We start from the raw sequence: 24178 nt of genomic DNA, 5'->3' as shown, positions 1-24178 counted from the left end.
CTGTGCATGTCAATTTTGCGCGCTTAGACTTTTGGCAGGGCTTTAGCGCCCTACGTGACAAAAAGATTTGTAGATGTGCAAACAGAGATTTCCAAGCAAGGAGAGCGAGTGAGTGAGAGCAGGAGCTCTTGGAGGTGGGACGTCTTTCTTCTAACCAATCAGATGAGATTTACATAGACCAGCATACAGCCGTGTTGTCTGGCGCAACCACCTGTCAATCAAGACATGCATTGCCAGGTTACCACTTGGCAATGTCCACCAAAGAAGCCCAGCTGTTAGCTGTCATTGCAGGTAAGTTTAAATGTCTTTCTTTTATGGCCAGTTAGCAAGCTTTTTTCTTCTGTAATATCATTTTTGGAAGCTATTGTCCAAGTCACTGTTATTAAGAGTTTGTAACTCTAACGTTGTAGTCTGATGCAAGCTACCGAAATCAATTAGGTAAAGTTATTTTGCAAACTATTTTTAAGCTAACTAGCTAGCTTGATTCTGTATGGAGCCATAGCTAGCTAGCTAGCTAGCTAGCACAATCATTAGAAAATTAATCATTAATCTGCTAAAACCGAGAAACTGACATAAATCCCATGATTTATTGATCACCCAGTTAGATCTGAGGTTTTAGTAGAAGCACGACTGAAGGTATAACGTAATTTGTTTTGCTTTGACATTGGCAGCATTCTGTGAATCTGTAGCTACTGCCCTTTGATTAATGTGAATCCCTATCTAAACCATTTACAATTGTCTGTCCCCACACTCCAGGCTGCAATCCACTCCCAGTTAGATGGGGTCAGCTCCACAATGCCCTGGGGGATGGGAAGGACATCCAGAACTCCCTGGCAGAAGTCAGCAATGACAGGAGGCAAAGCATCAACACCATTAAGAACCTGAAGGACCTCACATATGCTGGGATGCAACACAGTCAGTTGCACCATTAAATGCCACTTGATTGGGAACTATTATTGATGGCTTGCATTGCATTTGATGCGACACTGTACAGTTAATGTATTTATGTATTAACATTTCTCCTCCCTTCCTGTGCAGTGCCTGAGAGGGTGGCAGACACTCCGTTAATGATAGAGCAAGCCAAGGTGCTGGAGGGCCACCACAAGCTGATGAACCTGGAGTGCTCATGGAATGACCTCATGTACAATCAGTACCGCAAAGGCAGCAAGAACATGCACAACATGAACCTCATTCGAAACTACTTTGGCAAGGTGCAGGGCCTGTCGGACGACCTGGTCAAGCAACTGTGGATAGTGCTGCACCGCGACATGGGCAAGGCTGTAGGCCACAGTGAGCAGTGACGCTGCTGTAGTGCTTCCCAACACATTACAACACAACTTGGCAGGTTCTTCAAGCTTTACTACAACACTTTGTCCATGAGGGTGCAGGAACTGGCTGCAGAGGACATGACGGCCAACAAAATGTTGTCCCTCACATTAATTGGGTCCTCAATTAATAACTGCAAAAGTAAGTAAGTATGTACTGCCCTCTCTGTGACTCATGTAGCAACAGTGATATCTGGGCACCAGTCCAATCATAACTTTCTATCATCTTAGGTTGTAAACTAAATATGGTCGCTGCTGCTGTCGTAAATGCCAGCCAGTTTGTTTAGCCTGCCTGCATTACATGGGAACCACTGATAAATTATTTATATTTTCTCAGATTTTCTATGAATGGGTGTGTGCTTCTGTATGTACTGTAACAGTGTTGCTTGGGCTCTAACCAGTGTCCCTCTAAACACATAGACAACTGTCAACCACAAAGCATTGTTACCTATCGCTCAGAGCAAGGGAAACTACTACTTTTAGGTTTCAGATAGGGTGACGTCACTCATTGAACGCATGTGTCTGTGCTCGTGACTGTTTGCAAATGTATTTGTGTGTAAAATGTAGATTCAGGCATTGTGGTGCGTGCGTCCGTGCATTGCTGTATGTGTGAATGTCCACAGTACAGTACAGCACATACATGGTTCTCTCATTTATATATCGGACTGTGATTATGTGTTCCAGTGTGGAGATGATGGGTCACCCATAGCTATTATTATTATTGTTATTAAAGATGAACAAGGTTGAGTTGTGCAGAAAGACCAGTTTACAATCTCTCACCCTTCCACAATCCAACATCACAGAATGGCTGCACAAGGCTCTAGAGACAGACAAGAGACTGAAAGGCAGAAAGATACGGAGCCAGAGGCTGATTAAGATGGGTACCATCAGACCACCGTCCCAGCCATAGTCTTCCAGGTATCATATAGGTCAACCGTATCCCCGTTGGTCGCATCAGCCTGAATTTCATAAACCAACAACTGGGGGAAAATTAGTGGTCTAGAGATGGTACAGTAAGGTTACTTTAAGTGATGGAACTTCAGGATGGATTTTGGGCACTGGCCAGCTTTTTGGGCACAAAGTACTAGCCTCTGGCTAGCGGGCTACCTTAATTCCAATCCCTAGTTACTTTACTGTGTATTTGACCAGACCTTAGAATGTATTCTTGTCTGAATAAGTACCACGGCAAGGGCTCTAGTTCGTACTATACAAAACTTTCGGCAGCATTGAAGGTCCCCAAGAACACAGTGGCCTCCATCATTCTTAAATGGAAGAAGTTTATTACCACCAAGACTCTTCCTAGAGCTGGCCGCCTGCCAAACTGAGTAATCGGGGGAGAAGGGCCTTGGTCAGGGAGGTGACCAAGAACCCGATGGTCACTCTGACAGAGCTACAGAGTTCCTCTGTGGAGATGGGAGAACCTTCCAGAAGGACAACCAGCACTCCACCAATAAGGCCTTTATGGTAGAGTGGCCAGACGGAAGCCACTCCTCGGTAAAACGCTTGACAGCCCTCTTGGAATTTGCCAAAAGGCACCTAAAGGACTCTCAGATCATGAGAAACAAGATTATCTGGTCTGATGAAACCAAGATTGAACTCTTTGGCCTGAATGCCAAGTGTCACATCTGGAGGAAACCTGACACCATCCCTATGGTGAAGCATGGTGGTGGCAGCATCATGCTGTGGGGATGTTTTTCAGCGGCAGGGACTGGGAGACTAGTCAGGATCGAGGGAAAGATGAACGGAGCAAAGTACAGAGAGATCCTTGATGAAAACCTGCTCCAGAGTGCTAAGGACCTCAGACTGGGGCGAAGGTTCACCTTCCAACAGGACAATGACCCTAAGCACACAGCCAAGACAAGGCAGTAGTAGCTTCGGGACAAGACTCTGAATGTCCTTGAGTGGCCCAGCCAGAGCCCGGACTTGAACCTGATCAAACATCTCTGGAGAGACCTGAAAATAGCTGTGCAGCGACTCTCCCAATCCCACCTGACAGAGCTTAAGAGGATCTGCAGAGAAGAATGGGAGAAACTCCCTAAATACATGTGTGCCAAGCTTGTAGCATCATACCCAAGACTCAAGTCTGTAATCGCTGCCAAAGGTGCTTCAACAAAGTACTGAGTAAAGGGTCTGAATACTGAATACTGATCTTTTTTTCTTTTTTTTTCTTACAAAAAAATTAGTTTTTGCTTTGTCATTATGTGGTATTGTGTGTTTTTCTTCCACTTTGACTTTGCAGAGTATTTTGTGTAGATCGTTGACAGAAAATGACAAATCCATTTTAATGACGAGGAAAAAACTATTTAATCAATTTTTAGAAGAACGCTGTAACGTAACAAAATGTGGAAAAAGTGAAGGGGTCTAAATATTTTCCAAATGCACTAGAAAGTCTACACCCCCCCTTGGATTTCTTTGCATTGTGTTACAAAGTGGGATTAAAATGGATTTGTCATTTTTTGTCAACGATCTACACAAAATACTCAATGTCAATGTCAAAGTGGAAGAAAAATAAACATTTTTTAAAGATTAATGGAAAATAAAACACTACTATACCTGTTTTAGATACTGTAAGTATTCACCCCCGAGTCAATACATGTTAGAAATACATTTGGCAGCGAATACAGCTGAGAGTCTTTTTGTCTTCTTTCATGTCTTGCCATAGATTTTCAAGCAGATTTAAGTCAAAACTGTAACTTGGCCACTCAGGAACATTCACCACTGACTTCTTGGTAAGCAACTCCAGTGTAGATTTGGCTTTGTGTTGTAGGTTATTGTCCTGCTGAAAGGTGAATTCCTCTCCCAGTATCTGGTGTAAAGCAGACTGAAGCAGGTTTTCCTCCAGGATTTTGCATGTGTTTGCTCCATCCCATTTCTTTTCATCCTGAAAAACTTCCCAGTCTTTGCCAATGTCAAGCATACCCATACCCATCCTCAGTCTTCTCCCATCACAGCCACTGAACTCTGTAGCTGTATTAAAATCCCCAATGGCCTCATGGTCACATCCCTAAGCAGTTTCCTCCCTGTCAGCTCAGTTCAGAAGGACGACTGCATCTTTGATGTCTGGGTGGTTTAATACATCATCCAGAGCATAATTATTAACTTGACCATGCTTTAAGATATATTCAATGTCTGATCTGTTATTATTACCCATCTACCAATCACTGCCCTTCTTTATGAGGCTTTTGAAAAGCTCGCTGGTCTTTGTAGTTGAATCTGTGCTTGAAATGTAATACTTGACTGAGGGACCTTACAGATGTTATATGTATGGGGGACAGAGGAAGGGGTAGTAATTTAAAAGTCAAGTATCAACCCCTATTATTAGTCCATATACAGTGGGGAAAAAAAGTATTTAGTCAGCCACCAATTGTGCAAGTTCTCCCACTTAAAAAGATGAGAGAGGCCTGTAATTTTCATCATAGGTACACGTCAACTATGACAGACAAATTGAGATTTTTTTTTCAAGAAAATCACATTCTAGGATTTTTAATGAATTTATTTGCAAATTATGGTGGAAAATAAGTATTTGGTCACCTACAAACAAGCAAGATTTCTGGCTCTCACAGACCTGTAACTTCTACTTTAAGAGGCTCCTCTGTCCTCCACTCGTTACCTGTATTAATGACACCTGTTTGAACTTGTTATCAGTATAAAAGACACCTGTCCACAACCTCAAACAGTCACACTCCAAACTCCACTATGGCCAAGACCAAAGAGCTGTCAAAGGACACCAGAAACAAAATTGTAGACCTGCACCAGGCTGGGAAGACTGAATCTGCAATAGGTAAGCAGCTTGGTTTGAAGAAATCAACTGTGGGAGCAATTATTAGGAAATGGAAGACATACAAGACCACTGATAATCTCCCTCGATCTGGGGCTCCACGCAAGATCTCACCCCGTGGGGTCAAAATGATCACAAGAACGGTGAGAAAAAATCCCAGAACCACACGGGGGACCTAGTGAATGACCTGCAGAGAGCTGGGACCAAAGTAACAAAGCCTACCATCAGTAACACACTACGCCGCCAGGGACTCAAATCCTGCAGTGCCAGACGTGTCCCCCTGCTTAAGCCAGTACATGTCCAGGCCCATCTGAAGTTTGCTAGAGTGCATTTGGATGATCCAGAAGAGGATTGGGAGAATGTCATATGGTCAGATGAAACCAAAATAGAATGTTTTGGTAAAAACTCAACTCGTCGTGTTTGGAGGACAAAGAATGCTGAGTTGCATCCAAAGAACACCATACCTACTGTGAAGCATGGGGGTGGAAACATCATGCTTTGGGGCTGTTTTTCTGCAAAGTGACCAGGACGACTGATCCGTGTAAAGGAAAGAATGAATGGGGCCATGTATCGTGAGATTTTGAGTGAAAACCTCCTTCCATCAGCAAGGGCATTGAAGATGAAACGTGGCTGGGTCTTTCAGCATGACAATGATCCCAAACACACTGCCCGGGCAACGAAGGAGTGGCTTCGTAAGAAGCATTTCAAGGTCCTGGAGTGGCCTAGCCAGTCTCCAGATCTCAACATCATAGAAAATCTTTGGAGGGAGTTGAAAGTCCGTGTTGCCAAGCGACAGCCCCAAAACATCACTGCTCTAGAGGAGATCTGCATGGAGGAATGGGCCAAAATTCCAGCAACAGTGTGTGAAAACCTTACAGGACGGGTGTCTTACAGACTTACAGAAAACGTTTGACCTGTGTCATTGCCAACAAAGGGTATATAACAAAGTATTGAGAAACTTTTGTTATTGACCAAATACTTATTTTCCACCATAATTTGCAAATAAATTCATAAAAAATAGTTGACGTGTACCTATGATGAAAATTACAGGCCTCTCTCATCTTTTTAAGTGGGAGAACTTGCACAATTGGTGGCTGACTAAATACTTTTTTCCCCCACTGTACAGTGAGGGAAAAAAGTATTTGATCCCCTCCTGATTTTGTACATTTGCCCACTGAAAAAGACATGATCAGTCTATAATTTTAATGGTAGGTTTATTTGAACAGTGAGAGACAGAATAACAACAACAAAAAAACGCATGTCAAAAATGTTATAAATTGATTTGCATTTTAATGAGGGAAATAAGTATTTGACCCCTCTGCAAAACATGACTTAGTACTTGGTGGCAAAACCCTTGTTGGCAATCACAGAGGTCAGATGTTTCTTGTAGTTGGCCACCAGGTTTGCACACATCTCAGGAGGGATTTTGTTCCACTCCTCTTTGCAGATCTTCTCCAAGTCATTAAGGTTTCGAGGCTGACGTTTGGCAACTCGAACCTTCAGCTCCCCTCCACAGATTTTCTATGGGATTAAGGTCTGGAGACTGGCTAGGCCACTCCAGGACCTTAATGTGCTTCTTCTTGAGCCACTCCTTTGTTGCCTTGGCCGTGTGTTTTGGGTCATTGTCATGCTGGAATACCCATCCACGACCCATTTTCAATGCCCTGGCTGAGGGAAGGAGGTTCTCACCCAAGATTTGACGGTACATGGCCCCGTCCATCGTTCCTTTGATGCGGTGAAGTTGTCCTGTCCCCTTAGCAGAAAAACATCCCCAAAGCATAATGTTTCCACCTCCATGTTTGACGGTGGGGATGGTGTTCTTGGGGTCATAGGCAGCATTCCTCCTCCTCCAAACACGGCGAGTTGAGTTGATGCCAAAGAGCTCCATTTTGGTCTCATCTGACCACAACACTTTCACCCAGTACTCCTCTGAATCATTCAGATGTTCATTGGCAAACTTCAGACGGGCCTGTATATGTGCTTTCTTGAGCAGGGGGACCTTGCGGGCGCTGCAGGATTTCAGTCCTTCATGGCTTAGTGTGTTACCAATTGTTTTCTTGGTAACTATGGTCCCAGCTACCTTGAGATCATTGACAAGATCCTCCCGTGTAGTTCTGGGCTGATTCCTCACCGTTCTCAACTCCACGAGGGGATTTCTTGCATGGAGCCCCAGGCCGAGGGAGATTGACAGTTCTTTTGTGTTTCTTCAATTTGCGAATAATCGCACCAACTGTTGTCACCTTCTCACCAAGCTGCTTGGCGATGGTCTTGTAGCCCATTCCAACCTTGTTTGGGTCTACAATCTTGTCCCTGACATCCTTGGAGAGCTCTTTGGTCTTGGCCATGGTGGAGAGTTTGGAATCTGATTGATTGATTGCTTCTGTGGACAGGTGTCTTTTATACAGTTAACAAACTGAGATTAGGAGCACTCCCTTTCTCAGCTCGTTACCTGTATAAAAGACACCTGGGAGCCAGAAATCTTTCTGATTGAGAGGGGGTCAAATACTTATTTCCCTCATTAAAATGCAAATTAATTTATAACATTTTTGACATGCGTTTTTCTGGATTCCTTTTGTTGTTATTCTGTCTCTCACTGTTCAAATAAACCTACCATTAAAATTATAGACTGATCATTTCTTTGTCAGTGGGCAAACCTACAAAATCAGCAGGGGATCAAATACTTTTTTCACTCACTGTAACTTATTATGTGATTTATTTCTTTATTATTTTAATTTTTTAGTCATTTAGCAGACGCTCTTATCCAGAGCGACTTACAGTTAATGAGTGCATACATTATTTTTTGTATTTTTCATACTGGCCCCCCGTGGGAATCAAACCCACAACCCTTGCGTTGCAAACGCCATGCTCTACCAACTGAGCTACATCCCTGCCGGCCATTCCCTCCCCTACCCTGGACGACGCTGAGCCAATTGTGCGCCGCCCCATGGGTCTCCCGGTCATTTGACTTTGGAACTAATTTAGGCTTGACAACACAAAGGGGGTGAATACTTATGCAACAACTATATTTTAGTTATTTAATTTGAGAATTGCATTGACATTGATTATTTTGTGAAGTTCAATGACAACAAAATTATATTCAATCTATTTCAATCCCACTTTCTAACGCAACAAAATGTGAAAATAGTTCAAGGGGGTGTAGACTTTATATAGGCACTGTAAGTGTTTCTCCCCTCCAAGGAGATCTTCATCAGAAAATACACACGTCTTGAGCTAACTATTCAGTCAATTTCAGCTAATAAACGCAAACTTATTGCTTTTGTCATTTGTAATCACTAATGTAGGGTTTTAGTAGTAGAACTATACTTTTAATGTGTAATTAGACAAAGTATTTTATGATGCTTGAAACATTAGTATTCTGCTATGAATTCCTTACTGTTATTGTGAAATAAAGATTTTATCCTAAAAGAAAATGGATGAATCAGTCTTTCATGTAGCTTTTTTTTTTTTAGAACCACCAATTTATTGTTCATCACTGTCAAATCTATATTTCTCTCAAGACTGCAGGTAACAAATGTAGCCGAGTTCAAACTAACATGCCTTCAGTGTTTCTAGTTGCATTCCTCCTTCTCACCCGTGTGTCCTGTATCCCTCCTGCCAAAAATCTCTAATTTAGTGTGAGTTAGGCATTCAGATAGTGAGAAGTTATCCTTTTTCAGTTAGCCATCAGTTGATATTCAAATATTAAACAAATATTTTAAAATATATGATCACAATAAACTTCTTTCCAAAAGTGTTTTGATGAAGTGGTCAGCCTGCTGTATACAATGAGAATTGGGCTATTTTGACCCTATCACCTAAGATTTAAGGTGCACTGTCATTATAATCCTACTAATATCAGCACAAACAGGGTTCAGTGCAGTTAATCTGTAAATTGATCAAATAAAGCAGTTTGGAGAGCCTGACACAGAATTGAATCCTCACTTGTTAACTAATCATCATTGCACCTGCTGTATACCTTACCTACCACCCTAGACCAACTTCAATTTGTTTACCTCCCCAATAGATCCACAGACGATGCAATCACCATCACACTTCCCTATCCCATCTGGACAAGAGGGATACCTATGTAAGAAAGCTGTTCATTGACTATAGCTCAGCATTCAACACCATAGTACCCTTCAAGCTCATCATTAAGCTTGAGGCCCTGGGTCTGAAAACCGCCCTGTGCAACTGGGTCCTGGACTTCGTAACGGGCCGCCCCCAGGTGTTGAAGGTAGGAAACAACACCTCCACTTCGCTGATCCTCAACACTGGGGCCCCACAAGGGTGTGGGCTCAGCCCCCTCCTGTACTCCCTGTTCACCCATGACTGCGTGGCCAAGCACGCCTCCAACTCAATCATCAAGTTTGCAGACGACACAACAGTAGTAGGCTTGATTACCAACAATGACGAGACCGCCTACAGGGAGGAGGTGAGGGCTCTGGGAGTGTGGTGCCAGGAAAATAACCTCTCACTCAACGTCAATAAAACAAAGGAGATGATCGTGGACTTCAGGAAACAGCAGAGGGAACACCCCCCTATCCACATCGGCAGGACCGCATCCTGTCGGGCTGTATCACCGCCCGTAAACGCAGGGCTCTCCAGAGGGTAGTGCAGTCTGCCCAACGTATCACCGGGGGCAAACTACCAGCCCTCCAGGACACCTACAGCACCCGATGTCACAGGAACGCCAAAAAGATAATCAAGGACAACAACCACCAGAGCCACTGCCTGTTCACCCTGCTATCATCCAGAAGGCGAGGTCAGTACAGGTGTATCAAAGCAGGGACAGAGAGACTGAAAAACAGCTTCTATTTCAAGGCCATCAGACTGTTACAGTGGGGGAAAAAAGTATTTAGTCAGCCACCAATTGTGCAAGTTCTCCCACTTAAAAAGATGAGAGAGGCCTGTAATTTTCATCACGGTCAACTATGACAGACAAATTGAGAGAAAAAAAATCCAGAAATTCACATTGTAGGATTTTTAATGAATTTATTTGCAAATTATGGTTGAAAATAAGTATTTGGTCACCTACAAACAAGCAAGATTTCTGGCTCTCACAGACCTGTAACTTCTTCTTTAAGAGGCTCCTCTGTCCTCCACTCGTTCCCTGTATTAATGGCACCTGTTTGAACTTGTTATCAGTATAAAAGACACCCGTCCACAACCTCAAACAGTCACACTCCAAACTCCACTATGGCCAAGACCAAAGAGCTGTCAAAGGACACCAGAAACAAAATTGTAGACCTGCACCAGGCTGGGAAGACTGAATCTGCAATAGGTAAGCAGCTTGGTTTGAAGAAATCAACTGTGGGAGCAATTATTAGGAAATGGAAGACATACAAGACCACTGATAATCTCCCTCGATCTGGGGCTCCACGCAAGATCTCACCCCGTGGTGTCAAAATGATCACAAGAACGGTGAGCAAAAATCCCAGAAACACACGGGGGACCTAGTGAATGACCTGCAGAGAGCTGGGACCAAAGTAACAAAGCCTACCATCAGTAACACACTACGCCGCCAGGGACTCTAATCCTGCTGTGCCAGACGTGTCCCCTGCTTAAGCCAGTACATGTCCAGGCCCGTCTGAAGTTTGCTAGAGTGCATTTGGATGATCCAGAAGAGGATTGGGGAGAATGTCATATGGTCAGATGAAACCAAAATAGAACTTTTTGGTAAAAACTCAACTCGTCGTGTTTGGAGGACAAAGAATGCTGAGTTGCATCCAAAGAACACCATAACTACTGTGAAGCATGGGGGTGGAAACATCATGCTTTGGGGCTGTTTTTCTGCAAAGGGACCAGGACGACTGATCCGTGTAAAGGAAAGAATGAATGGGGCCATGTATCGTGAGATTTTGAGTGAAAACCTCCTTCCATCAGCAAGGGCATTGAAGATGAAACGTGGCTGGGTCTTTCAGCATGACAATGACCCCAAACACACCGCCCGGGCAACCAAGGAGTGGCTTCGTAAGAAGCATTTCAAGGTCCTGGAGTGGCCTAGCCAGTCTCCAGATCTCAACCCCATAGAAAATCTTTGGAGGGAGTTGAAAGTCCGTGTTGCCCAGCGACAGCCCCAAAACATCACTGCTCTAGAGGAGATCTGCATGGAGAACTTTTGTTATTGACCAAATACTTATTTTCCACCATAATTTGCAAATAAATTCATTAAAAATCCTACAATGTGATTTTCTGGATTTTTTCTCCTCAATTTGTCTGTCATAGTTGACGTGTACCTATGATGAAAATTACAGGCCTCTCTCATCTTTTTAAGTGGGAGAACTTGCACAATTGGTGGCTGACTAAATACTTTTTTCCCCACTGTAAATAGCCTTCACTAGCACATTAGAGGCTGCTGCCTATATACATAGATTAGAAATCACTGGCCACTTTAATAAATGGAACACTAGTCACTTTAATAATGTTTACATACCTTGCATTACTCATCTCATATGTATATACTATATTCTATACTATTCTACTGTATCTTAGTCTATGCCGCTCTGACATTGCTCGTCCATATTTATTTATATATTCTTAATTCCATTACTTTACTTAGATTTGTGTGTATTGGGTATATGTTGTGAAATTGTTAGATATTACTTGTTAGATATTACTGCACTGTCGGAGCTAGAAACACAAGCATTTCGCTACACCCGCAATAACATCTGCTAAACACGTGTATGTGATCAATAACATTTGATTTGATTAGGCCATTTTGACCCATTCACCTAAGATGTTAGGTGTGCTGTCATTATAATATAGGTATAAGCTTAAAAGGGGTTAATTTACAATCTTTGGGGAAGATTGGTATTGGTGAGTCTAACATGAAATCTCAACACTAACCCGAGTTCTGTGTAATTACTCTGTTTCAAGACATTTGTCTATGGGTTTTAGTACCGTAATGTTTGACCAGTGCACCTTCCTACCATCAGGGTGCATGACATAGTCTTTGCCAGTGAGAACCAAGAGGGACCTTGCTTTGTTCCTGCTTCCGGCTACTGAGTGAGAAGGGCTGCATTCTGTTCTACTAGGCCTTCTGCACCACCAACTCCCATGAAGTACTACCACCATATCCTACCCCAATTCAGTAGTGGTCTTCAGTGAGGTGCACGGCTGCAAGTTTTGCCCACCATGACTGGGAAAGGCCCAGAAGATCCTTCAAGCACCTGGTTTGCATCCCAATATTGTGTTCATTGTTTTCAAAGCCCTTTAAGTATTGAGACTTTAAGACCGTGACCATACAATTAGGAGAAAAATTACTATGCATGTGTGGGCTACTATGCTATCTGAACTATGGATGCAAGGACATAATGTTTTAAACATATGGCTCAGTTGGTACAAGCAATACAAAGACTTATGACAACAAAAATAATGGGTTAAAACATTTAATTTGGAGTTATATGATGGGGTAAGACATTTGTACTAAGGACAGTCAACCCAAAAAAATCTTAAATAGGGGTAAAAACAGTATCAATACATTAGTCTCAATGCAAGCTGATCCCAAAAGATGTGTGATATCTACTATTGGACTTTTCAGCAGCATGCGCCAGAGTGTCAGTTGGCTGGGATTGCAACATCTCCTGTGGACCTACCAGTTGACCAGGAGCACCATCCTGTCCTGGGGGACCTTGGGTACCAAACAACTCAGTACAAACTGACCCAATAATGGCAGGACCTGGGGGCCTAGGAGAGCCAGACAGCCCCTCAGTAAATTACGTAAGCGGCATCTCAAGAGCATTGGCTTGTGCGAGCCCGAACAGCATCTCCTTAATGCTGAGTGCCATGCAGAGACACATTGGGGCCCATTTCTACAGTCTTTGGTTAACTCAGACGGGGATCGAACTTCCAACCTTCCAATCTCAGACGCTAAGCACAAGGCTACAAAGTTGGTCACAAACAGCCCCTACCCCCTCTAATAAAACACGAGAACAAATGTATTATTTTATTCTTCATTTAGGCCCATTCGACCCCTTGCTTTTACGCTGCATATTGTCAGTGTGCTGCTGTAACTCAAAAGTAAGGTTATCTCCTACTGTGATTTCAACTTCAAACAAGTTATTTGAGGGCAATCGTTTAGCAAAACTATCTTAATGCTTTCCGAGTTGTAAACATTAGTGGTGGCCAGCCACAATTTGTTTTAGAAGTCTCCCATGCTACTATTCAGTAGTAGTTCCTTGTTGTTCTAGTTTGATATCATAACACAGTTACTCTACTCCATTTAAGGTTTAAATCATAACGTATAGCATTTGAAAATAGTTTGAACTAGTTGTGTAATAACACAATTTGGATTGGTGCCCAGATATCACAGATGATAAATGACCTGATGGCAAACAAGATTGTGTCCCTCCTCACCTCGGTCATCAATTAATACTTACAAAAGTAAGTCTGTACTGCCCTCTCTGTATAGGACCCAGTGTTTTGGTTAATCATGTCACATGACCTGGAATTTAACCTTTATTTTAAGCGTTTTCCAGAAATGAGAATTAGACCGAAAATGAAAGAAATTGTATGAGGATGGTGCTGGACCATCTGACATAAAAAGGGGGACAGTTTTATGAAGAAGGTTTAAAGGTAGACTCAGTGCTATGACGTAGATGCAGAAAGTAAACAGCTGAGTGGGTCAATTTCAGCAACTACCAAGAGCTTGAAGCGCGAGGCTCAACTTCTCAGCTGTTTTGGTCCCTTATCTATCACGTTGTAAATGCGTGAAGCGAACTCATGCATCTTGCTCGTCGCAATATCTGTGGTGCTGCTCGTGCAACGTCACTTCGCTGAGTGCATTCAGAAAGTATTCACACCCCTTCTCTTTTTCCAAATGTTGTTACGTTACAGGCATATTCTAAAATGGATTCAATAAAAAAAATCCTCATCAATCTACACACAATACCCAATAATGACAAAGTGAAAACAGGTTTTAGAAAAATTGACATAAGTATTCAGACCCTTTCTTATGAGACTCGAAATTGAGCTCAGGTGCATCCTGTTTCCATTGATCATCCTTGAGATGTTTCTACAACTTCATTGGAGTCCACCTGTGGAAAATTCAATTGATTGGACATGATTTGGAAAGGCACACACCTGTCTATATAATATCACACAGTTGACAGCACATGTCAGAGCAAAAACCAAGCCATGAGGTTGAAGGAATTGTCCGTAGAGCTCAGAGACAGGATTGTGTCAAGGCACAGATCTGGGAAAGGGTACCAAAAAATATATGCAGCATTGAAAGTCCCCAAGAACACAGTGGCCTCCATCATTCTTAAATGGAAGAAGTTTGGAACCACCAAGACTTTTCCTAGAGCTGGCTACCCGGCCAAACTGAGCAATCGGGGGAGAAGGGCCTTGGTCAGGGAGGTGACCAAGAACCTGATGCTCACTCTGACAGAGCTCCAGAGTTCCTCTGTGGAGATGGGAGAACCTTCCAGAAGGACAACCATCTCTGCAGCACTCTACCAATCAGGCCTTAATGGTAGTGGCCAGAAGAAAGTCACTCCTCAGTAAAAGGCACATGACAGCCCGCTTGGAGTTTGCCAAAAGGCACCTAAAGGACTCTGACCATGAGAAACAAGATTCTCTGGTCTGATGAAACCAAGATTGAACTCTTTGGCCTGAATGCCAAGCGTCACGTCTGGAGGAAACCTGGCACCATCCCTACGGTGAAGCATGGTGGTGGCAGCATCATGCTGTGGGGATGTTTTTCAGCAACAGGGACTGGGAGACTAGTCCGGATTGAGCAAAAGATGAACAGAGCAAAGTACAGAGAGATCCTTGGATCCTGCTCCAGAGCGCTCAGGACCTCAGACTGGGTCGAAGGTTCACCTTCCAACAGGACAACGACCCTCAGCACACAGCCAAGACAACGCAGGAGTGGCTTCGGGACAAGTCTCTGAATGACGCTGGGCCAATAGAAATCTAGCATGCACTAAACTGAAATAGTGGCTTAATAGACCAAGTCATATTCATATGAAATGGAGAGACAATAAAAAAATGTGTGCTTCTATAACAATAAGACTCCGGAGTGTCCGCTATAAAAATAAACTTTGGCTATTGGCCCAGATCATAAAAAAATTTAATGAAAAATCTGACCGGATATTTTGCGCTGGATTGGGGAGACTTAGCTCCGTCTACATTGTTCTCTTGCTTTGTGTAAATATAACATATTTATTGAAATAGGCTATAGCAAATAGGAATATAGGCAATTTACTCAGAATGTCAACCATGCACTACCCTGCTATGTGCTGCCTGATCCAATTCTGATTGAAGTAATTGTTTGGTATTGTGATTTGTTACTTGTCCATTCGGACAACTGAAATCTATATTCTGGTTGCCTGACAATGTTTTTGACTTGCAAGCGGAAAAACCTTAATGTCGAGCCCTGGTGGTCTATGAAAACATCATCTGATTGGTTAGAAGAAACAGGTCCCACCTCCAATAGCTCCTGCTCTCGTTCTCTCCCCTTGCAAATCGCTGTTTGCACATCTACAAAGCTTTTGTCACGGTAGGGCTCTAAAGCAATGCCAGTCTGAGCGTGTGAAATTGACATGTGCAGGTGTACAGATGCAATTATTGCTCGCAAATATTAAGTTACAAGTTTGCAAATGCTATTACAACTACAAATCTATTCTACACGCTCAAATCATTATGTCAATGATTTACCTCCATACAGGTCAGCCTAGTCAGCCCAGCCACTTCACAGTCTGGAAGGGTGGAGGGAGCTGAGACTGACAGTAAGTAAAATGAACACAGCATGTTAGGGTCTTCAATCATTACTTCATAAAGCAAGAAAGGCACTGATCTCAGTACTTGTTCTGGGAAGTCAAATCCAAGTCAAGTCCAACTTCAAATTTCAAAGCCCTTAGTTATTCATACAGCAAAGGGAATACAAACGCCGACAAAACTCTGCAACAAGAAAAGTGCACAGAGAATTATTTTCCCTAAAGTGAATGAAATAGAAGGAAAATAAATAAATAATGAAGTACTAACAAGATTAGAGAGCTGCAGAGAGACAATCGCAGCCTTCCCTTGCAATCCCGTGACAGTCTTGTCTGCTTGGATGTGCTTAATTAAAAACACCAACTACATTCACTCATTAGCAGGAACGGACCACTGGAGGAGCTGACAGGCAGGCTGATGAGTGTTAACTGCAGCACAGCATATGCATCATCTTCATCATTCACTATGATCATCCTCCTCATCATCATCTTTATCCTCTTAATCATCATGATCATTGACTAAAGCCATACAGTATTCTACTTTCTTTGGACTTCTCATAGGGCTTTGACGTAGTCTAGCCTACATTCAAACAGCATTGACACGGATTGTGGATTTTCAGATCTTGCTGCAATAACACTCCAAGAAGCCAAATGAAAGTGAGAGAGAGAGAGAGAGAGAGAGAGAGAGAGAGAGAGAGAGAGAGAGAGAGAGAGAGATAAAAGAGAAAGAAAACAGAGACACAGAGAGAGAGAAAGAGAGAAAGAGGCTTGCAGAGAAAGATTGTTGTGACGTACTATTCTCAGCAGAACTGAGAAATACTGAAATGCAAACCTGAAGCCAGCCTGTAAGGTTGGAGATAAAGCCCAACAGAGTGCACTACTTTTGACCAGAGCCCTATGCCATGGCCGAAAGTAGTGCACTAAATAGGGAATAGGGTGCCATTTGCAGGCCCAGACATACAGTGGGGAAAAAAAGTATTTAGTCAGCCACCAATTGTGCAAGTTCTCCCACTTAAAAAGATGAGAGAGGCCTGTAATTTTCATCATAGGTACACGTCAACTATGACAGACAAAATGAGAAAAAAAAATCCAGGAAATCACATTGTAGGATTTTTAATGAATTTATTTGCAATTTATGGTAGAAAATAAGTATTTGGTCAATAACAAAAGTTTCTCAATACTTTGTTATATACCCTTTGTTGGCAATGACACAGGTCAAACGTTTTCTGTAAGTCTTCACAAGGTTTTCACACACTGTTGCTGGTATTTTGGCCCATTCCTCCATGCAGATCTCCTCTAGAGCAGTGATGTTTTGGGGCTGTCGCTGGGCAACACAGACTTTCAATTCCCTCCAGATTTTCTATGGGGTTGAGATCTGGAGACTGGCTAGGCCACTCCAGGACCTTGAAATGCTTCTTACGAAGCCACTCCTTCGTTGCCCGGGCGGTGTGTTTGGGATCATTGTCATGCTGAAAGACCCAGCCACGTTTCATCTTCAATGCCCTTGCTGATGGAAGGAGGTTTTCACTCAAAATCTCACGATACATGGCCCCATTCATTCTTTCCTTTACACGGATCAGTCGTCCTGGTCCCTTTGCAGAAAAACAGCCCCAAAGCATGATGTTTCCACCCCCATGCTTCACATTAGGTATGGTGTTCTTTGGATGCAACTCAGCATTCTTTGTCCTCCAAACACGACGAGTTGAGTTTTACCAAAAAAGTTCTATTTTGGTTTCATCTGACCATATGACATTCTCCCAATCCTCTTCTGGATCATCCAAATGCACTCTAGCAAACTTCAGACGGGCCTGGACATGTACTGGCTTAAGCAGGGGGACACGTCTGGCACTGCAGGATTTGAGTCCCTGGCGCGTAGTGTGTTACTGATGGTAGGCTTTGTTACTTTGGTCCCAGCTCTCTGCAGGTCATTCACTAGGTCCCCCCGTGTGGTTCTGGGATTTTGCTCACCGTTCTTGTGATCATTTTGACCCCACGGGGTGAGATCTTGCGTGGAGCCCCAGATCGAGAGAGATTATCAGTGGTCTTGTATGTCTTCCATTTCCTAATAATTGCTCCCACAGTTGATTTCTTCAAACCAAGCTGCTTACCCATTGCAGATTCAGTCTTCCCAGCCTGGTGCAGGTCTACAATTTTGTTTCTGGTGTCCTTTGACAGCTCTTTGGTCTTGGCCATAGTGGAGTTTGGAGTGTGACTGTTTGAGGTTGTGGACAGGTGTCTTTTATACTGATAACAAGTTCAAACAGGTGCCATTAATACAGGTAACGAGTGGAGGACAGAGGAGCCTCTTAAAGAAGAAGTTACAGGTCTGTGAGAGCCAGAAATCTTGCTTGTTTTTAGGTGACCAAATACTTATTTTCCACCATAATTTGCAAATAAATTCATAAAAAATCCTACAATGTGATTTTCTGGGAAAATAATTCTCAATTTGTCTGTCAAAGTTGACGTGTACCTATGATGAAAATTACAGGCCTCTCTCATCTTTTTAAGTGGGAGAACTTGCACAATTGGTGGCTGACTAAATACTTTTTTCCCCCACTGTACACTACCGTTCAAAAGTTTGGGGTCACTTAGAAATGTCCTTGTTTTCAAAAGAAAAGCACATTTTTTGTCCATTAAAATAACATCAAATTGATCAGAAATTCAGTGTAGACATTGTTAATGTTGTAAATGGCTATTGTAGCTGGAAACGGCTGATTTTTAATGGAATATCTACATAGGCCCATTATCAGCAACCATCAGTCCGGTGTTCCAATGGCACGTTGTGTTTGCTAATCCAAGTTTATCATTTTAAAAGGCTAATTGATCATTAGAAAACCCTTTTGCAATTATGTTAGCACAGCTCAAAACTGTTGTTCTGATTAAAGAAGCAATAAAACTGGCCTTCTTGAGACTAGTTGAGTATCTGGAGCATCAGCAATTGTGGGTTCGATTACAGGCTCAAAATGGCCAGAAACAAATAACTTTCTTCTGAAACTCGTCAGTCTATTCTTGTTCTGAGAAATGAAGGCTATTCCATGCGAGAAATTGCCAAGAAACTGAAGATCTCGTACAACGCTGTGTACTACTCCCTTCACAGAACAGCGCAAACTGGCTCTAACCAGAATAGAAAGAGGAGTGGGAGGCCCCGGTGCACAACTGAGCAAGAGGACAAATACATTAGAGTGTCTAGTTTGAGAAACAGGTGCCTCACAGGTCCTCAACTGGGAGCTTCATTAAATAGTACCCGCAAAACACCAGTCTCAACGTCAACAGTGAAGAGGCGACTCCAGGATGCTGACCTTCTAGGCAGAGTTGCAAAGAAAAACCCATATCTCAGACTGCCCATCTTAATCTTTTATTTTTATTGGCCAGTCTGAGATATGGCTTTTTATTGCTTCTTTAATCAGCACAACAGTTTTCAGCTGTGCAAACATAATTGCAAAAGGGTTTTCTAATGATCAATTAGCCTTTTAAAATGATACACTTGGATTAGCAAACACAACGTGCCATTGGAACACAGGACTGATGGTTGCTGATAATGGGCCTCTGTACGCCTATGTAGATATTCCATTTTAAAAAATCAGCCGTTTCCAGCTACAATAGCCCTTTACAACATTAACAATGTCTACACTGTATTTCCGATCAATTTGATGTTATTTTAATGGACAAAGAAATTGCTTTTCTTTCAAAAACAAGGACATTTCTAAGTGACCCCAAACTTTTGAACAGTAGTGTACGTTTGCTAACTAGCTTGCTAGCCAGCCCATAGAGAGAGCATTGCGGGTTTTGTAGTCGACTTGAGCTGCAACAGAATTCCACAAGTTGCTACCAACCTTATTATAACGACGAAATGAAACATTTGTTCACAAATGTAAATTATAGGAATGAGTGGTTTTGGGTGGATTTTTCCTTTAACACTTCATGTTTGAAAAATATCACAAGAGCTAAATGCATGCGGGTAACAACTGGTTGACATTTAAAGCTTCTCATACCCTGTCAAGAAGAAAACACTCTCTCTGCAAGCCAATCGACCGTATGTGACGCTCGAGCATGTGACGGCATCATCTATAAAGTGACCACACAACACCGGGGGACTCTGAATCAATACATTGCTAATCTATGGGGAACCATCAGGTGGTAAAAGAAAGGCTGTTACCTCAGTGTACAAAACACATGCTCTTTCTATGACATAGACTGACCAGGTGAAAGCTACTGAATGATCCCTTATTGATGTCACCTGTTATATCCACTTCAAATCAGTGTAGATGAAGGGGAGAAGACAGGTAAAGAAGGATTTTTAAGCCTTGAGAAAATTGAGACATGGATGGTGTATGTGTGCCATTCAAAGGGTGAATGGGCAAGACAAAATATTTAAGTGCCTTTGAATGGGGTATGGTAGTAGGTGCCAGGCGCACCGGTTTGAGTGTGTCAAGAACTGAAACGCTGCTGAGTGCTCAACAGTTTCCCGTGTGTATCAAGAATGGTCCACCACCCAAAGAACATCCAGCCAACTTCACACAACTGTGGGAAGTATTGGAGTCAACATGGGCCAGCATCCCTGTGCAACGCTTTCAACACTTCGTAGAGTCCATACCCCAATGAATTAAGGCTGTTCTGACATAGGGGATGCAACTCAATATTAGGAAGGTGTTCCTAATGTTTTGTACACTCAGTGTATATTTGTATTCTGCACCGTTAAGTAAAGGCCATGCCTCTCGGGTGCTAGTAGGAATCATTGCTGAGGAGAACATCACTGTGTAGGGACCAACTGAAACTTCTATAACAAACAGCTCAGGGAATAATACCCCACTTCTCAAATGTGCTGCTGTGAGGGCTTATTACAGTGCTGTTTGATTAAAATTTTGAGAATGAGGCACTTCAGCAGCCGTATAATACCACAGCAGCAGCCGCCTTGGTGACATGGCTCGCCTCCAACTCTGAAATCCTCACACACAACCTCTAAAGACAATGTATGTGTCCCAAATGGCTCCCTATTCGATATGTAGTGTACTACTTTTGACCAGGGCTCATATGGCTCTAGTCAAAAGTAGTGCACTACATTGGAAATATGGTGCCATTTGGGATGAAGACACTCCCGCGCCTGCCTGCTAGGCTTCAGTAACTTTGGTTGGGCTTTGTGAAGACAAATATAATTACTGCTATTATTAATGGATGGTGGGCAGAGGGGATTATGTAAACACCCCATGAGCAAGAGTTTAGTTATTTTCTTTTAAGAAGATTTATTCCATTTTGTATGTACATTTCAAATGTATTATGGTCAGACTCAATGTGCAGAGAGAGAAAACTTTCCGATTACATTAAAATTAAGAACGTGTTTAAACTACAGCAGCTTTCGTAATGATTTTTTTGGGGGGGAATTCACTCGGGGTCTCAACTTACTGTAGAACACACAAGGTCCAATTTTGAAATGTGGTTGTGCATCAGCAGTTTTTATATTGTTATGTCAGTCACTGACAGTCAATTAACCCATGTCAGATAATTGTTTTTAGATTGGCAACTCAGTCTAGCCATCTATTTTGTTGGGGGGGGGGCTCTGACTGCATGTGTGGGTATGGATGTAGGTACGCAGACTCGCGAGCCACTGCGGCACCTCATGGGGAGTTCAGATTTTTTGTGGCCTCCACCCCCATCACAGTTGCCCATCCCTGGGCTAGACTTTGGCTCGTTGAAGCCGTTTATGCATGTTTCACAACACAGCACACCGCGTCACTGGATGGACAGACGGAGAATTAAATCCAATTCACAGCAACTCAAAGCAGAGCTTCATGTTCCTGGAACAACTGGTATCAAAGCCAACCAATTTTACAGTATCTGTCATGTGTGTCATTGGGGGAAGAACAAGGTGGAAGTGTAAGACACAGCTACAAGTGATTAAAAACAGTTATTCTGGGCATGTGCAGTCCTCCAGACTGTTGAGGTACAGTTCACTGAGTGCAGTATGCCTGCTGCCAGAGGTAGTCTAGAGCCAGAAATACCACCTTTCTCCAACCTTGTTCTTACTTTTATGTTTTGATTTGCTCTCTTAAAATCGAAATGCAAAGAGAGACCTTTTGAAAAGTGCATTCAAATTCACTTGACCCGGGCAAAGTACAAACATCAATAAGAGTCAATAAGCATAATTAATGCCATGGCATTTTGTTCATACAGCCAGAAAAGCCATAAATTATGCAAGGGACAGATTAAACAAAGCATGACAAATATATGCAAGAAGCTAAATAACCCAATTTAATTAATCCCGGGGGACATTAGAAAGCGTGCTATGGAATAAACTTGGATTTTTAGAGCTCTGCTCAATTTTGAAACAAATTCATACTTATCTTAATCTCTCACAACCTATAAATTCAAACATTGTCTGACAAGATGACAAGAGGAAAAGGCACCAAAAAGGGGGGCGCTAAACAAGGTATTTTGGACGAGACAGCCTATGAACCGATGCTAACATCTCCAACCCACAAGGAGTTAGCTGAAGCTCCCCTCAGAACCCACTCCGAGTGACCTACTGGTCGCTATAAACTAACTAAGCGAGAAGGTGGACGCAAAGTTGGCTTTTATCTCAAAGAATATTGGGACCTTGACAGGAACTGTGAATGAAAGGTGCATGAGGTCGAGCAGACAACAGTCGATCATGATGCCTGGCTACAGGACATAAAAAAATAATTTAAAAAATAACCTGAAACCGGAAATGCTTAAATCGCATTCGAGATGGCAGAACATCTGAACCTTTGGGGTACAGGTAGACACAGAGAAAGGGAGGCCCACTGAATTTGTATCGGAGCTGATACCGGCCCTGCTGGGGAGTGAACACTTCAAAACGCCCATCCTAATCGACCGCACACACAGATCATCCGCACCGAAGCCGGCTAGGGGCGCGCCACCAATGCCATTCATCGCACGGCTGCAGATCCCCCTCAACTACAATGGAGCCAAGGTTTCTTTCTACCCAGATCTTACTTTGGAGGTGAGGAACAAACGGAAATAGTATGATGAGCTGCGCAAAAAAGGCAGGGCAGCCAACATCTGATATGGATTCCTCTTCCCAGCCCGGTTCAAGGTGACAGTCGAGGGATCAACATGCTTGTTTGACACTCCAAAAGAAGCCAAACTGTTATTGGCAAGCAAGCTCCCTGGCTGAGGAACCAAAACTGTTGTGTCAACCGGCTAAATGGCCAAATACAGGCCAGTACTATGTTTGAATTTCCTGCCGATGCTCATTACAATGAACATTGGAACTTATGGGTGAGATGTTATTGTTTATAACATTGCTTAGTCTATCATGTTTTAGTCCCACTCATCACCTACGTGAGAGCTAAAATAGTCATTTCATTTTTGTTTTATGCAGAGCATCTATAGATGCAGAGTTAACTTAGGTTTTATGTCTAGGCACCATAAGGTTTGTGTGTTAGTTAAGGGGTGCTTTGCTGGGGGAAGTCACTCAGTAATGGGATGGGGTCAGTGTTTTACAGTGAGGGAAAAAAGTATTTGATCCCCTGCTGATTTTGTACGTTTGCCCACTGACAAAGAAATGATCAGTCTATAATTTTAATGGTAGGTTTATTTGAACAGTGAGAGACAGAATAACAACAAAAAAATCCAGAAAAACGCATGTCAAAAATGTTATAAATTGATTTGCATTTTCATGAGGGAAATAAGTATTTGACCCCCTCTCAATCAGAAAGATTTCTGGCTCCCAGGTGTCTTTTATACAAGTAACGAGCTGAGATTAGGAGCACACTCTTAAAGGGAGTGCTCTTAATCTCAGCTTGTTACCTGTATAAAAGACATCTGTCCACAGAAGCAATCAATCAATCAGATTCCAAACTCTCCACCATGGCCAAGACCAAAGAGCTCTCCAAGGATCTCAGGGACAAGATTGTAGACCTACACAAGGTTGGAATGGGCTACAAGACCATCTCCAAGCAGCTTGGTGAGAAGGTGACAACAGTTGGTGCGATTATTCGCAAATGGAAGAAACACAAAATAACTGTCAATCTCCCTCGGCCTGGGGCTCCATGCAAGATCTCACCTCGTGGAGTTGCAATGATCATGAGAACGGTGAGGAATCAGCCCAGAACTACACGGGGGGATCTTGTAAATGATCTCAAGGCAGCTGGGACCATAGTCACCAAGAAAACAATTGGTAACAAACTACGCCGTGAAGGACTGAAATCCTGCAGCGCCCGCAAGGTCCCCCTGCTCAAGAAAGCACATATACAGGCCCGTCTGAAGTTTGCCAATGAACATCTGAATGATTCAGAGGAGAACTGGGTGAAAGTGTTGTGGTCAGAAGAGACCAAAATTGAGCTCTTTGGCATCAACTCAACTCGCCGTGTTTGGAGGAG

At 42.8% G+C, this 24178-nt stretch overlaps 1 protein-coding gene across 1 annotated transcript in view; it reads right to left on the bottom strand.

Annotated features, from left to right (window-relative positions):
* rngtt (RNA guanylyltransferase and 5'-phosphatase) overlaps positions 1-24178 on the bottom strand; it is a 177547-nt gene that overhangs the window by 95357 nt on the left and 58012 nt on the right. The gene's annotated exons all lie outside the window — the stretch shown is intronic.

Source organism: Coregonus clupeaformis, chromosome 33, assembly GCF_020615455.1.
Source record: "Coregonus clupeaformis isolate EN_2021a chromosome 33, ASM2061545v1, whole genome shotgun sequence".
NCBI lineage: Eukaryota > Metazoa > Chordata > Actinopteri > Salmoniformes > Salmonidae > Coregonus > Coregonus clupeaformis.
This window is presented reverse-complemented; position numbering and strand designations above follow the sequence as displayed.